The sequence below is a fragment of the Pelobates fuscus genome, chromosome 12, assembly GCF_036172605.1.
Source record: "Pelobates fuscus isolate aPelFus1 chromosome 12, aPelFus1.pri, whole genome shotgun sequence".
NCBI lineage: Eukaryota > Metazoa > Chordata > Amphibia > Anura > Pelobatidae > Pelobates > Pelobates fuscus.
The window spans coordinates 50,462,894-50,479,085 of NC_086328.1; the positions used below are offsets into that span (position 1 = coordinate 50,462,894).

At 39.4% G+C, this 16,192-nt stretch overlaps 1 long non-coding RNA gene across 1 annotated transcript in view; it reads right to left on the minus strand.

Moving 5' to 3' along the window:
- The window catches only part of LOC134578587 (uncharacterized), a 71,728-nt gene that overhangs the window by 53,193 nt on the left and 2,343 nt on the right, over window positions 1-16,192 (minus strand). The window contains exon 2 of the long non-coding RNA XR_010086110.1: window positions 15,231-15,309. This is a non-coding gene — a long non-coding RNA (uncharacterized LOC134578587). The remainder of the gene's footprint in view (window positions 1-15,230; window positions 15,310-16,192) is intronic.

The window sequence follows — 16,192 nt, forward strand, 5'->3', positions numbered from 1 at the left end:
CATTATGAGGTTCTTGAGGAAACTCACCTGGCTGGCTGCGTGTCATAATTTCTTCTTGTTTTGTGTTCATGTCCCAGGTGTATGTAACACGGCGGCTGACCATTTGTCTAGTTTCAATTTACAGGCCACGACCACTCCCCCTTTCCACCAGCTAGTAATGGACTAGACGCTATCATGCAACATAGCAGGACATTGTCATAATTAGCACTGTCCACCAATACCCGGAGAACCTATGACAGGGCTTTCCTTCTATTTAAAAGATTCCTGTCAGTACACAACATCACACAACCTTTCATCATGACATCCTTGTTGGGTTTTGCTTCTTTTTGCCACCTCAAACTCAAGTTATCATACAACACAATCAAGCTATATCTAACAGGCGTACAACACAAGTTTCATGTCCTCCTACCAGATCAAGAACATCCTTAGGGGTATTCAGAGATCCGAACCCCCACGTACTGCGTAAAGGCTACCCATAGACTTCAATATTTTCAAAGATCTATCCAAACTACTAGATTTAAAACCCTTTGCCAACAACACAAACTTGTTATAAAAACCGCCATATATGTGGCCTTTTATGGGTTTTTAAGACCAAGAGAATTTACCGCCATCAAAACAACCCAGTCCACTCACATTCTGCTTCATTCACACTTAACAAAACACATGGATTACTATATCTTGGTTCTGCATCACTCCAAAACCAATCAACACGCACCTCCGGTAGAGAAGTTAGAAATGCCTTTCTAGACATGTCTGGTTAAAGTATGTATATTGCTAGTTTTGTAATAAATTTGATTTTCTACTTTTGCCCTCTTTATTTACAGGCCTACCTCATCGTTGGTTCCGGCACACCACAACCGACTTGCTCTTTTAATACCATCCCACACCTATCAGTGTTTGTATCTTCTGTACAATCATGAGCCCTTAACACGCAAATTTATAATATATATATATATATATATATATATATATATATATATATCACCAAATCGGCGGAGTTTCTCCTGCAAGTAATTGCAGAAATAGAATTTTACAGCAGGGTCTCAAATTATAAATTAAACATGTCCAAATCAACTGCCTTATATAATGATATTGGTTCAGATGACATAGAAAAGTTTCAAAGAGATTTTAACTTTCTCCACCCTGAGGAATTTGTGTACTTGTGTAATTTGTAAGAACATAGAGAGAATTTTTTTCAGCTTTTGAAAACCACTAATAAAGATCTAAAAGAATGGCGTCCGTTGGATGTATCTTGGTGGGGCAAAGTGAATATTTTAAAATTATATATTCTTCCTAGAATGACACCATTGACAATCCCTATCCCTTGCATATATATGATCAAGTCCTCTTTCTCAAATTACATCTGGAGGGGTAAAAAACCCAGGATAAAAATGAGTACAATGAGTAATAATATTAAAAAAGGAGGCTTAGGCTTCCCGAACATAGAAAAATACTATGAAGCAGGAATAGTTTCTCATATTGCCTTGTTACAAAAAATAAATCTGAAACGGAGGGGTTGTACTGGCTGGAGACAAATATGTGTAAAATTAAAGATTAATCCAGATTAATGTATGGGAATCTTTGATTCTTGGTGTTCAGAAAAGAGTTTGACCTTATGATCTAGAAAAGAGCGTTCAGATGCAACAATATAGTATTAAACTCAAGGTTCTCAAAGAAAGTCTAAACCAACTAGTGCTAGATAGTCTGATTTCATTCGGAGACAATAAAGACTGCAATGAATATGCCTTTTGTAAACCCTTTGGTACGTTCATAATGCCGTGGTTCCTAACAGTCTAAAGTTCCAAACAGTTAACCATTCATTGTTAAGTTGTTAATAAGAAGAGCAAAACCTTTCCAATTGATTACTTCATAGATATGTTTAATGTACTGCTAGGATACTGGGTCATATCCCCCTTTTTACCAATCCCAGATTTAATATTTCTAATTTTCTTATTATCATCATCATCACTTACCTGGGGAGTACAGATAGACATGAGAGATATTCATAACCTGAATTCTCAAACCAAAGATATGGAATTAAAAGAGGAGGAGTCTATTCAGAGTGATAATGCGGTTTTGGATTTGACAACAACCATAGAGATGCAGAGCTCGTGGAGAACACAGCAAAACATTTTGGGAAGGAGAATATGCTCGCTCTTTTCCATTCTCTTTTCATGCAGGAATTGTCCTCTCAATTGATAGTAGTCCTTCAAAAGCCAGACTAAGACTTCACTATTAGAAGCAGGTTTACAAGAAGTTATTCTTGAAAAAAATGGTAAGGCTATATGAAGATCTATCTCCAGAAATGTTACCAAGATGTTAACAGTGGAAATATTTTGCAGTCTCTGATAACATAATGAAAGTTACTCATGAGGAATCTTTTTTTTCCCTTCTCTTAATTTTTTTTGCCCTACAAAAGGTCAAATAGAAATCTATAACTAAATATGACTATTTAAAATTAAATAAAGAAGACCCGATTTGCAAATAGATTCTCAAAAGTTCATTGGAATGAACAAGCCAAAAGCAAATCTCCTAAAATGCGTAATCAAGATGCACAGTAACAAGCAACACAGAAGCATAAGTAAGAAGGAACCATGTTTAGGAAAAAAAAAAAAAAATAAGAATGCACTGTATAATTACAGTATATACATTAAAGCTTTTGTGTTACCCAACTTTTTATGCCTACTGTACATGTGAAATGTGTTTTCTTTCCATGCAAATTATGTTGGTTCAGAATAATCCTTTAACATATTATACTCTTGGGACTCTTTAGGACAATAACTTCAATAAAATAAATATATATATTTTAAAATGTGCTGTAGTGGTTATGGTATTTGGAGTGTCCGTTTAAATACAATTTTGTAAAATTGTATTTTGAAAGAACACTCAAAATACCATAACCACTACAGCTTCTTTGAATGATTCTTATGCCTGGAGAGCCCTGGCGCCATCTCACTGTAAAATGTCAAACCATTTTAGTACAGTTAGACAACAGTTTGACAACTTGCATATCTTCATCCTCTGCATCATAACTTATCCAGGTGTCTCTGTTGAATAAAGCACATTGTTGCAGGATCATGCTCATTTGCTAGAAGTACTCAGCTGACGCTCTCAGCCAATGAGTGCAGTTTTGTATATGCTATGCTCTATAGACCAATGTTGATGCACATGGGTGATGTGGCTGTGTTCCCCTGGTAGAACCACAACAAATTGTCAAATTGTTCGAGACTATGATACATCTTATATGGAACTGTTTCAAGGCACTGCTGGCACCATAACCCCTATAGAATGCAGATAAATGTAAAATGTAATGTAAAAGATTTTTTATTTTTTTTAAATGCCAAAAGGAGACAACTGAATAATTTCCTGTAATGGGTGATAATGCTGCCCATATGTCCTCTCACTTGCATCCATCATTGAAAAATGACTTCTCCCACCCACCCACCAGGGTAAAGGTGATGACTTCCTTTTTGAATACCAGTCCAGAGATGTGAACCCACTTTATAAACCTTATTAAGTTAAAGTACAGGTGCCCCCACCTTTATCTACAGCCCCTGTAGTAAAGTAAATTTAGCTACCAAAATTTAGAGACAAGAGCGTAAATAGGACCTTAAGGGGAAAAAAAAATAAAAAAATCAAAGAAGTGCCCCTTCCTTGCTATCCCGACCGTAAGCAATATATCTGAATAAGATGCATGTGATAGCCGTTTATGATTCCCTGGGAGTTGGCCGAGTGTGACTTTGTGTGGGGCTTAGCTTAGTGCGATTGTGTGTTGAGGGGTTGTCTGAATGGGATGTGCATGAGGGCTAGCTGAGTGTGATTGTATGTGGAGTTTGCCGAGTGTGGTTGTGTGCAGACATAACTAAGCTTTTTGAGTGTGTGGTTGGCTGAGTGTGACACTGAGTGAAGTTGGCTGCAGGGCCAGATGTACCCTCTCAGCAGCCCCAATGCCAGTTCTTAAGTGCAACCAAGTCCTGATGCTTCACATAATACCTATAAATACAGTATTTGTGAGTCATTGATGAATCGCAAGTGACACAAGATAATTATATAGATTATAATTAATTTATCACAGTGCTCCACAGAAATAAACCACAGTAATAGGCATAGAGTAAGAATGTATCAGAGAGCTCAGGTGCATGCATTGTGTGCATGTGGAAAGATTAACTGAGTGTGATATGTGTAGGTGCATGTGTGGTTGCTGATGCTCTGCACCTACAGACACCAGGCACCATTACCACTTCAAATCACTGAAGAGGTTATGGTGCTTGTAGTAACCCTTTAATGATAGAAAGAAAAAGAAAAACTTTAAGAAAAGGTTTCCCCATTCTGCTTATCTCTCTGCAGGGAAGGGGGTTGATCCCTTGTCTTTCCCTATGGTCCTGGAAAAAGTCACTGAGGAGAATAGACTGGGAGACAATACTACCTGATACTGCAGTGTCCATCTAGGTGATTGAAAAGGCAATGGGGGTTGTGCTGAGGGAGCTGCTTACCGCCTCACTGATGCTCCAGTGGGGGAGGGCATGTTCTGCACCTCCAGCAGGTGCAGACCACAGTAAACAATCGTTTCTCTCAATGCATCAGAGCATTGCCAGGGATACTCTGCCTCATTCCGAGACTGCAATGGAAAATTTAAAGTAGTCTGCACCCACCAGAAGTCCAAACTACATGCACCTTATCTGCAGTGCCACTCATTTCCCCTGTCATGTCAAATATGGCCCTGGATGGCTAAGTGTGATTATGTGTGGGGTTGTGTGTGTAATATTAATGTAGCAAATATAAGTTTATTTAGTAGTCAAAAATAACACACACAAGTAAATATTAACTAGATTAAAAGAACTAGAAATTGAATCTTTTGAGTCACCTGACTAAATCCATAAAGTGTATATTGATAATATAGGTTTACATAGAATTCAAGCTCTTTGACCGACCTCTAAATTCTGTGCTGGGTAATCTTAATTCCCAGTTCCCTTTGAGAACACTAGAAAGTGGCTGGAAGAATTGAAGATTATGCTAGCTTTAGTGTACTAATAATCGTAATTTTAATAATGACAGGAGGCTTCGTATTTTGCATATCTCTCTTTACCAACTCCATACAGCAGTAAAGAAACACATAGAAAAAAGAACCAATCACAGGAGAGCAGGATGTACACAAGGCAATGTGACCTTATCATTTCCTCTTTCATAAAGCGACAACAAGCAGAAGTAAATCTATAGCAAACAATAAAATTAATAATAACTCCAAGTTCCCATGTGCGAAGGAGCAAACTTCCAAAGAATTCTATTCGAACAACGAAAAAGAGTTCAGGGTTGAGACAAATCCGAAGGATAAAATCTCCAATAGTTTCACGTGAACTGCCAATTATATTCAAAGACGAATCATACTGAAAAGAGAATGTGTGACAGGTTTAGACATAGTCACGAACATGTAACTCCAATTAAAGTACCACCTAACATCCCATTGGAGAATATAGTAACTATAATCTGATAACTGCGTAATTGTAATGAGAACTCTAATGAGGATTCCATATTAATGGAAGTACGAACATATCATATAAGCACCAATGTGAGAGGCAAACCTATCTTAGCACCTGATATCTGCAAAGCAAACGAATAGAAAGGGTGGGCAGCGAAGCGGGGGGGGGGGGGGGGAATACTCGCCTCCTGTCATTATTAAAATTAAGATTATTAGTACACTAAAGCTAGTATAATCTTCAATTTTACCACATGACAGGAGGCGTCGTATTTTGCATTTTTAACGCTGAGAAAAGAGTATAGAACTAAATAAGAGTCCTACGGTGTGCCGAGAGACCCAGTCTTCCCCGTTGAGCGCCCATGTATACACCATCTAACGGGAAATTATACAAGACCAAGTCTGACCATTTGTCAGCGGGATGTTTAGTCCCATAGAGTGAAAGGAGAATGACCTCCACAACTCATAAGCTGGAGATGTATGACATTGGGTAGTTGGTATCCTAGAGGATCCTAGTCCCTTGGGCATCCTCAGGTAGTGATACGGGCTGCACTTCCATCTCCATCCTCACATAAGGGATCAAGGTGCAGGACCGAACCAGACAGGCTGGCAATGGCCAGATGTAGGGGTAGGGTCGTTGCATCCCTGAGTTCCCAGATTCCCAAGAGGTCCCCGGCAGCCTGCGATCGTCCGCTGAACTGCCAAGAAACCCCCAAATCGGGTCCAGGTCCCCAGGTAGCTGACCCTCCTGGGATAGAAGATGTGAGATGTGCACGATCACCATCGTGCCTCGACTTATACTGTGACGAGTGGTAATATCCAAATCAGTTGGCCCCTATGAGATGTGTCTCCCCGTGAAGAAGACGGGGATCGAAGGAGCCTACATGTTGTCTGATAAACGTGAGTTGGTCCATCCCGGTGGATGTGAAACCTGACTGCCTAATCTGTGGTTACCTGCAGTAGGGTGCAGCCGATCTAATACTGCTTTATCAATCCATGTATTGTGAAGTATAGGACCAAGAAGTCTAGGTATAAAACGGACAGGGTCACGGTGGTGCCGCGGAGAGTCGTACGAATATTCCCAAGTTGTGGAATAGTCTACGAATCCTCTGAGCGAATAGTCTTCTACAAGAGGTTCCAGCTGGTTCTCGGATGAACGTGGGTGTTGACGAGTTTTCAGTTCCCTGGAGTGATCTGAATGAGGTTCTCCCGGAAGAGAGTGTCTCGTCTTCCCCGCCTGTATTCATTACTTCTTTCGGTAGTTTATCAGGGCCCACCAGGCTCCGAGCTACTGGATCGGGAAGGAGAGGATGTCCCCTAAAAACTGGGTAAGGTGGTCGAGCGGGAAGCAAGAAGACCGTCCTGACGTGTCTTTAGGTCCTGAAGGCAAGTCAGTTGACTACGTGAAAGTGGTCTTCCCCAGGATTGAGTGCCTTTCACCTAGATGTGGTGAAATCCCCTGTGGATGTAGTAGGAGGTATATTGATGGTATCTGTGTGTACCGTGTTCTCTGTCCGCTTATCTGGAGCACCATTGGTTGACTCTCGCTCTATACGGGTAATAGAGCTAGCGGTAGCGGATCTCGGGTCAGATGTCCAGAAGTGGTCGACGACCGGCTCTGTTGCCAACCGGTTCCAAAGAATCCCTTGTAAAGGTAATCGCAGTGATCACGGAAACCCTTGCGGGTCTATTCCAAATCGTGGCCAAATAAAACAGACTGAAGCTCACCCAGTACATAGAGGTTGCCATAGCATTGCCTCCGCTGAGCAGCACACGTATAGTGGGGGCTCACTCCGGGTGCACAGGGTATAAACCCTTAAGTGCTGGCCATCGCCCTGATAGAGAGTGTCAGTCACCTCATTCATTATTAAATTCACCTCAAGGGGAATATATATCGTTAAGTAGGCGGCTCGGAACTCCTGTTCAGCGGTTGTAACCGCATGCCTCTGTTCGGCCTAGCAGTGCACGCCTAGCCGGGCCCGTGGGCCTTTAACTGCAGGCCGCAGAATAGGTACAGGGCATAAACCCGTACCGTATCATGATTCATTATCAATGGAGGTATTCCTTCAGCTGTAGGTAGAGGCTGTTGCCATAAGATTTCCTTCGGTCGGGTAGTGTGACTCTCCTATCGTAGGGGTCTCATCCCAAGAGCACCGGGTCTGAACCTGTAAGTGCTGGTCCCAGATCCGAAGTTCGGATTTTCAATCCTCAAGCTCGCTCTTGAGAGGAGTAGGAGTAAAAGCAGCAGTGTTGTAGGGGGGATATTCTGTGCTGAAGCTTGCGACTCTGTCCCCATTTTTGATGAATAGATTGGCTTATACCTAGTCAGAGATCACCTCAGGTGCGCGGGGTATGTACCCGTCCAGCGTGGGTCGCGGCCAAATAAAACAGACTGGATGAGAGCACAATCAGTTTCATTGTGTGCAATGCACCATGCAGACCCCAGCAGGGTGTAGTAGTGTGCAATTTATTGTCTCAAAGTATCAAAACAACCCCAGCAGGGTGTGTGATATGCAGTAGTGTGCACTTATTGTGTGAAATTTATTGTCTCAAAGTACCAAAATAACCCCAGCAGGGTGTGTGATATGAGGTACCCCAGCAGGGTATCTGTTGTAGTTTAAATAATGCCAGTGGACCCCAGCAGGGTCTGTATAAATGACAGTAAGGAGTAATAACCCCGGCAGGGTATTCTGTATCTGTCACTTAGAGTTGTCAAATTGTCCCAGCAGGGCAAACCACAATATTGGGATTTGTATAACTGGGCCTCACCCAGGATCACAGAGGTGGCCACAGGGCGACCTCCAAAAAGCAGCACGGTAATAGGGGCAGCACCCCAGGAAGGCACAGGGTAATAAGCCCTTTAGTGCCTAATATGGCAGTAATGAGACAAAAGTGACTGACCTTTGAGGGATAATAGGATATAACACTAGCTCTAAGCTCCGTTGTGTTCTGACAGGTAGTCTTAAGTGATAGGGGTCATCCCTTTGAGCATCCATTACCAGACATAGAGTCTTGCTGTAGATTCCTGAACCCTGATCCAGGTGATATTCCTTCAAATCTCCCATCACTGATATGTATTTATACAGTACCATCTTGATACTCCGTGTCCAAGGGTGCTATCCCTTTAAGGAATTCAAGGGTGATATCCCTTTAAGGATTTGGTATCCCTTTAAGTAGTTCCAGAGTGGTATTATTTTAAGGAGTTCCCTCTAAGGGTCCAAGAATGGTATATTTAAGGAATTTGAGGGTGCTATCCCTTTAAGGGATTTTTTTGGGGTGATATCCCTTACAGGTTCCAGTACCTCGAACCACTATACACGAGTCCGACTCAAATCTGTAAATAATAGGCCAGTTAGAATACTTACCTTTGCCTGGATTCGAACTTGGGACCCTGGGGTCCAACGTCTGTGCACGGCTATCTGACAGCCCAGGTATATGTTACTCTCGAGCGCCGAAATCGTGGTGGGCAAGAGTAGCAAAACGGTCGCCCATAATCTCGCGAGACGCAAGATTAAAGATGGCCACCAAGGGTAAAGGAGGGGGAACATGGTCCCTGGAGTCTCGGTAGACGCTGGATCAAAGATGGCAGCCGTATCATGCTCGGTCGCCCCACAGACTGCCCTGCACCAAGGTAGTGGATGTTGGAAAGTATCCAGCAGATTACCGGGTGCACTGTATGGGGCAGCCTGAGAGAGCGAGGGCAGTGAGTCCGGCTGTCCCCCTGAGGGTTGCAGGAGGAAGGGGTCGAACGGATAGCCCGGAAGAAGGGGTTAATGCCCGAAGCCAGTGGGAGCAGACGGGAACCGCGAGAGGGAAAGGGTTAAGCCCCAGCCAGACCCAGAATCCCCATGACACCCTGGGGGGAAGGAGGAAAGCGGGAAAAGAGGGTCCCCAGATGCCCCAGGTATAGAAGGCCAGGAAAATCGCCAGAAAAGTCATGGTATAAAGTACATCTACCATAACTACACATAAAACCTATCAAGTCAATAACAAAATTTACAACTAACACCTATTAAATCCATGTTATAAAATACATATGACACCTATTAAATACATATAAAGTACATATAATAATTATCAAAACAAAGGATGAAATGCCTATAAAACTGATAAATTACAAGTGATATTAATCACAACTAAAGGTTATGAAATAAGTATAACATTAAATCTACATAATATCTATGAAATAACATAGAAAAAACACAGCTGCACATAGTACAGAAGCACAGCAAGAACATACAACAAAGTATATAAAAATATATAATACAGAAACAACCTCAAAGAGGCAATAGAAACATAAAGTAATGGAGGAGAGTAATACTCTGACCTGTCTGCTTGATGGAACAGTAAAGAAAGAGGAAATGATAAGGTCACATTGCCTTGTGTACATCCTGCTCTCCTGTGATTGGTTCTTTTTTCTATGTGTTTCTTTACTGCTGTATGGAGTTCGTAAAGAGAGATATGCAAAATACGAAGCCTCCTGTCATGTGGTAAAATTTGAGCTCACATGCCATTCTTAGGTCCCTACACAATTTTATTTAATGCAACTTGGAAAGCACTAGTCCTGTCTAGAAGGTGAGTTTTAAGGAATGTGGCAGATTTTGGAGAATTATATACTAGAACAAAAAACAGCAGTGAGAGAAAATACTATCCTGACCTTTGATTGGTCAAAGGAGACTACTTTTTGAAATAGAGCATCTGTATACGTAACTATATTTTAGAGAGATTCAGAACTCCGTTCAGAGCGCACAGTGGTATACAACGTTGGATTTTGTTTGTAGGGTGGGAAGCAAAATCTTTATAAAGCACAATAAGTTTTAAACAAAGACAGAAGAGATACAGCATAATTGCCATTATTACATGATGCTTCACCACAAGGTACGAAAAAAATCAATAGTTGAAAAAAGTTATCCTTGGAAGTTGCCAGGACATCTTGTAAATCACGCAGTTGTAATTTTTGGCAATGAATCTAAAAAAAAGCTATAATACCAACTACTGTTCCTGTAAACCCATGAGTACTATTTGTTATTTTTGTAGTTCAAATTTTTAATATAATGCCCTTATACAGTTTTGCATTTATTACAGTCATCAACATGCAAATTAATCATTATGGACATGGCAGAATTCTAGTGCAAAGAATACAATAGAAATAGTAATAATTTGTACGCTTGTATTAGTTCTGAAACATACTTGAAATATGGAATAACACATTCCATAAACTCAGATAGGAAACAGAACAGATAGTTCAGGATATTGCCAGTTCTAGGAATAATTTGCCATCTGCACTGTGCAAAGCACCCCCAGAGTGTCAGAGCAGTTGAAGGAGCAAATAGCAGGGAAATTGTAAAAAACTCCAGTACTGTCCTCAAGTGGTCAAATGCTTTGCCTCTAGCTCTGTTGTTCGTCAGAAGCACTCTAGCCACAAAGCACAAACTCTCTTTACAAGATAGTCATGGGGTGACCACTGACTATTGTAGTAACAAAGACTATAAATAAAATAACAAATAACACAGAATAAAACAGTTTTGCAATAAGCAATGTCAAGCAAAATTGCTCTGGTCTCCCCATCTGTAGGCTAAAGCTGTAGCAAACTGCCAATGGCAAAAGTGAGAATTCACTTGAAGCTGGTGACTGGGTGATGTTCAACTCCTTCCAATTAATTTGCACCAACATGGTAAATGTGACCACGTTAGTCTTTGCAAACTACTACAACTTCCCTAAGATTGACATCAGAAATTTTGGCATAATTGATCCTTAAAGGGATACTATAGTCACTAAAGAGCTGTAGCTTAATTAAACAGTTTAGGTGTATAGATCATGCCTCTGAAGTCTCACTGTTCATTTCCCTGCCATTTAGGAGTTAAATCAGGTTTATTCTATTTATGCGGCCCTAGCCACACCTCCCCTGGATGTGACAGACATAGTCTAGATTTTTACAAAAAAAAAAAAAAGGTTTCATTTTCAATCGGAAATTAACTTGCTTTATATATTTTTATATTATTATATTATTATATATTATTTTTTATCTGCTGCTCGTAAACTGAACACACACAGGAGGCTCCTTCAAAGTCCAGCAGGTTATTAAAAGTGCAGGAGATAAGACATGATCAATTAAACAGACTGTGCATTAAAGGAAGTGTACACATTAGATGACTTTTTGCAGGAAGTGTTTAGGAAGGCTCTGTAAGTCACATGCAGGAAGGTGTGACTAGGCCTGCATAAACAAAGTGATTTAACTCATAAATAGCAGAGAACTGAGCAATAAAACTGCAGGGGAATGATCTTAATTAAGTTAAAGTTGACTATAGTGTCCCATTAAGCTCAATATATTTGATTTAACCAAGTCAACAGAGATCTAGTTCAACCCCAAACATTTTGAGTATGTAAATTCTAAAAAATAAAACAAAATGTTGGTTTACCAAAATCAAAAATGAATGTATCATTAAATGCGTACCAGGAACATGCAGACATTTCAAAAAGACACTCCACTCCCCACAATAAAAAAACAAAACAAAAAACACTAATTAGAATATATACCCCCAATGAAAACATGCATGCATTTAAGTATGCATTTTTTCCATTCATGGTACATCTAAAAACAGCTAGAAATAGCTGTAAGACATCCTCAGTTCAGACTTTCTGTGGCTGTCCAATCACAGACCTCCCAATGCAACTCAATAAGAAGTCTTTGCAAGGCAGGTGCTCTCTGCAATTTCTCTTCTCTGGTTGCCATTCTGGAAAGATTTTTTTCTTAGTTTGTCATAAAACTTTGGAAAACTTTTTTCAGTGTATGTATGTATGTATGTATGTATGTATGTATGTATGTATGTATGTATGTATGTATGTATGTATGTATGTAACTATTTTCTCCAGTATGAAAAACCAATGGCTGTTTGTATGCCATTATTAAGATTAAAAGTTCAATTTCAGGGTTCCAAATGCAAAGAAGTTTTCCTGTATAGTCAACGTGTACCCTGACAATTTTTTACCTTTGCCTGACATCTTCCCCAGAAACCCATGACAGGTCTGAATGCATTTCATGTACCTTTTTGGTGTCACTGTCGTGTGAGCATTAACATGCTATTATGGTCTCATTATCTTTTTTTGTTTCATATTGATTTGTCAGTAATTTTTCTCCATACTTCTGCTGCTTTGCGAGCTAAACACTAAATGAATTTCAACGCGCTTTTATTTCAAACCTAGTTGAGAATTCAGACTTTAGTCAACTTATCTCAAGAGGTTGAATTCACAATTGATTTGGAATATTTAACCCCTTAAGGCCAATTGCTACTCTATGCCGTCTTCAAAACCTGGTCTGTGTAATGCTACAGTGAAATGTTTATACTTGGAGATTCATTTCATTACGAACTAAAATTTATTCAAATTGGGGCCTATCAGATGGTCATTTGAATACCCAAACTCCAAGCTGAAATTTATCAGAATCACAAAACAACGAAATGCCCTATGGATAAGCATGTTAGTTTTGATTCATAATTCAAAATTCAGGCCAGCCATGGCGCCAAATTAAGAGATGTTGGATTGATGAGAAATATGAAAGGGATAGCCATAAAATATTGATTTTATTCACAGATCAAGTGAGAAGTGATCAACAGAGAGAAAAAAGTAGGAGCAATAAAAAAAATAAAAAATATATTATATATATATATATATATACACACACACACACACACATATATATATACATATACATACACATACACACACACACACACACACACACACACACTGTTAGTATGTACTTTACAAGTAACGCCAATCCTCCATTTCAAGCCAGTAACCAACCTCATGCTGATGAGTTGCATTAACAATGAAACAGCTGTCCATGAGTGGTTCACTGGCTTTGTTCCTCTTCCTGAGCTGTGTTTCAAACCTGTTGCATACAGCAGACACATACTCCAAGGAATCCATGTATAAAGTGGAATTATGAGTCAAAAATTTGTTCTTTGTTGAGCTCATTTGCATATGTCTACCCAGAATCCCTTGCAGTAGTGAGAGCACTGTTAAAGGGAGATTTCTGTGGGAAAAGCAAGTCTTATGGCTTGCCTGGTGTGTGTATTTGTGTTTCACAATGTATTAACTAATAATATATATATATATATATATATATATATAATAAAATCTTGCAGCATACCGATTGACCCATTGTTGCACCATTTTGGTTTGTCGAATATGTTTCCTGCATGGTTTCCCAAAATTCTGATAAGAAGCCAAACCACATTATGGCTGAAATCCAGCCATCCAGAAAAATTTTAGATTCAGCCGAAACCAATTTTCTCACCATGTGCAAGTCTAGAAATGTACCAATTATTTAGCTTTGGTGGCTTTCTACACCCTTGTAGTAATTTCATTCAATGGGTGATTCCACTATGGAAGAACAGTCAGTTATGACAGCACAGACCATCAGAATTAAGTCGAATTAGCCTATACAGAAAAACCCAAGTGCAGCCTGTTTTTCTAATTTTATTATTATTATTAAATATTATTGCCATTTATATAGCGCAAAAGATTCCGTAGCGCTTTACAATATTGTGAGAGGGGGGTTTTACTATAAATAGGACAATTACAAAAAACCTTCGGGAACAATAAGTTGAAGAGGACCCTGCTCAATCAAGCTTACATTCTATAGGAGGTGGGGTGTAAATCACATTAGGACAGGAATTTGCAGTCAAATAAGGTGGGCTGCCCTTTAGGAGAGAGCAAGAGACAGGTATGTGAGGTAGAGGTTAGTCTTGGAGGCCATAAGCTTTCCTAAAGAGATGGTTTTAAGGCACTTCTTAAAAGATGTAAGACTAGGGGAGAGTCTGATGGCGGTAGGCAGGCTATTCCATAGGAAGGGAGCAGCCCGCAAGAAGTCCTGCAAGCGTGAGTTGGCCGTACGGGTGCAGACAACGGACAGGAGGTGGTCACGGGCAGAGCGGAGAGACCAAGAAGGGTCATACCTATGGATCTGTGAGGAGATATAAGAGGGGCTAGAGTTGTTCAGTGCTTTATAGGTGTGAATTAATACCTTGAAATGACTCCTATAGCATACAGGAAGCCAATGTAAGGACTGGCAGAGGAGTGAGGTGTGAGATTACAGACTACAGAGAAAAATCAGTCTGGCAGCAGCGTTCATTTTTGTTGTCAATTCTCTACAATTTTATGTTTAATGAGCAAACCTCCTATTCTTCGCTGATATATAGAGCTATGATTATCTCACAAATATATACTGAAGTATGGGAGTGTGTCAGCACTTTGCACATCAACAAAATGACTTATGAATCCTGATATGTGGGTTTTACTGACTCTTCCAACTTACCTAGTATGAAAAAGTGTAACAAGGATTCTATGCTACCAAATAAGTCACCAATTCATAGTACTACTCCACATACACCATAATTTTAACCATTGTGGCATAATGCTATCTGTTGAAAGAAACTGCCCATGATGGACACATGAACTACTGTCACCCTGAAAGTGCCAAGAACACAGATTGTAGCCCTGTTTTGCCAGTGAATGAAGCTGGAGTTGAAGCTAATTGGTGTAAGGCAGTCCACATATTATAAATTGCATGCACACCCTCCAATGAATGAAAACTAAAAAAATTATGATGAGTGGGATTTCGACAAAAAGCAAAAAAAAAAAAAAAAGCTGTTACAGATTTTTGTATAAAATTAATTTTAATAGAAGAAAAGATAAGTTAAAAGTGGAAGTAAAAACAAAGTAAAAAAAAGCATTGGATGATTGTTTTTCTTACATTTTTGTCAGGGCCCAGAAAGCAGCACTGCACTTTAAGCAGTCCCAGGTTGCTGAGCTTCAGCTAAGTGGTCTGCGAGCTATTTGGAAAGAGAAGAAAAAAAATATATATAACCAACATCAATTTTTAGCTATTACAGAGTGAGAAACCAGTTTACCAGACAAACGTATCAAAATAGACAGATGCCTTGAAATGATCAGCAATTCACATCATGCTAAGATTTCACCTTAATGCCAGTTTTAAATAATGTTTATAAACAGTACCAGTCCAACTGCTTTATAATTCACTGCAATCTCCCCCCAGGCACTGGGAACAGAGTCTGCTGCAGACTATGTTTCAATTATGAATCCTTAGCATTCAGCAATACTCTAAACTGGTTTCAGCAAAAAGGAAAAAAATATATATATATTCCAGCTTAACCGTTGCAGACCTAGATAATTATCATTTCTTACAATTCTACTTTATTTATTACTGTAAAAAAAACAAAAAAAAAACACAAAATGGTTTATTGAGAAAACTAAGATGTTGCGCTAACAACCAACTTGCAAAATTAAGGCCAAAGTTGCCAAATTTAAAAATAATCAACTCACAATGCAATTTTGCAAGTCATATGAGCTCAGCAGAACGCAACGTTCAGTAAATAGGCAGCAAGATATTTTACTATGCCCATCACTTGTGTGAGGAATATGGTAAAAAGAACAAATATATTAGTCTGTGCATTAATATAAACTGGATTGAATAAGTGTTTTTTGTTTTTTTTTCTGCAAATGTTTAGAAGAAAATAGTCAAATTACCCTTTTTTATATTATAGAAGTACAAAAGGTAACGTAATTAAAATATAAACTTTCACTGAAGAAAAATGTTATTGACTAGACAGCACTGAATATTATGTTGTTTTGATCATATTAGCATAGGTGTATTAATTATTATGTTTAATGCATTTATTTAACAGGTATTATATA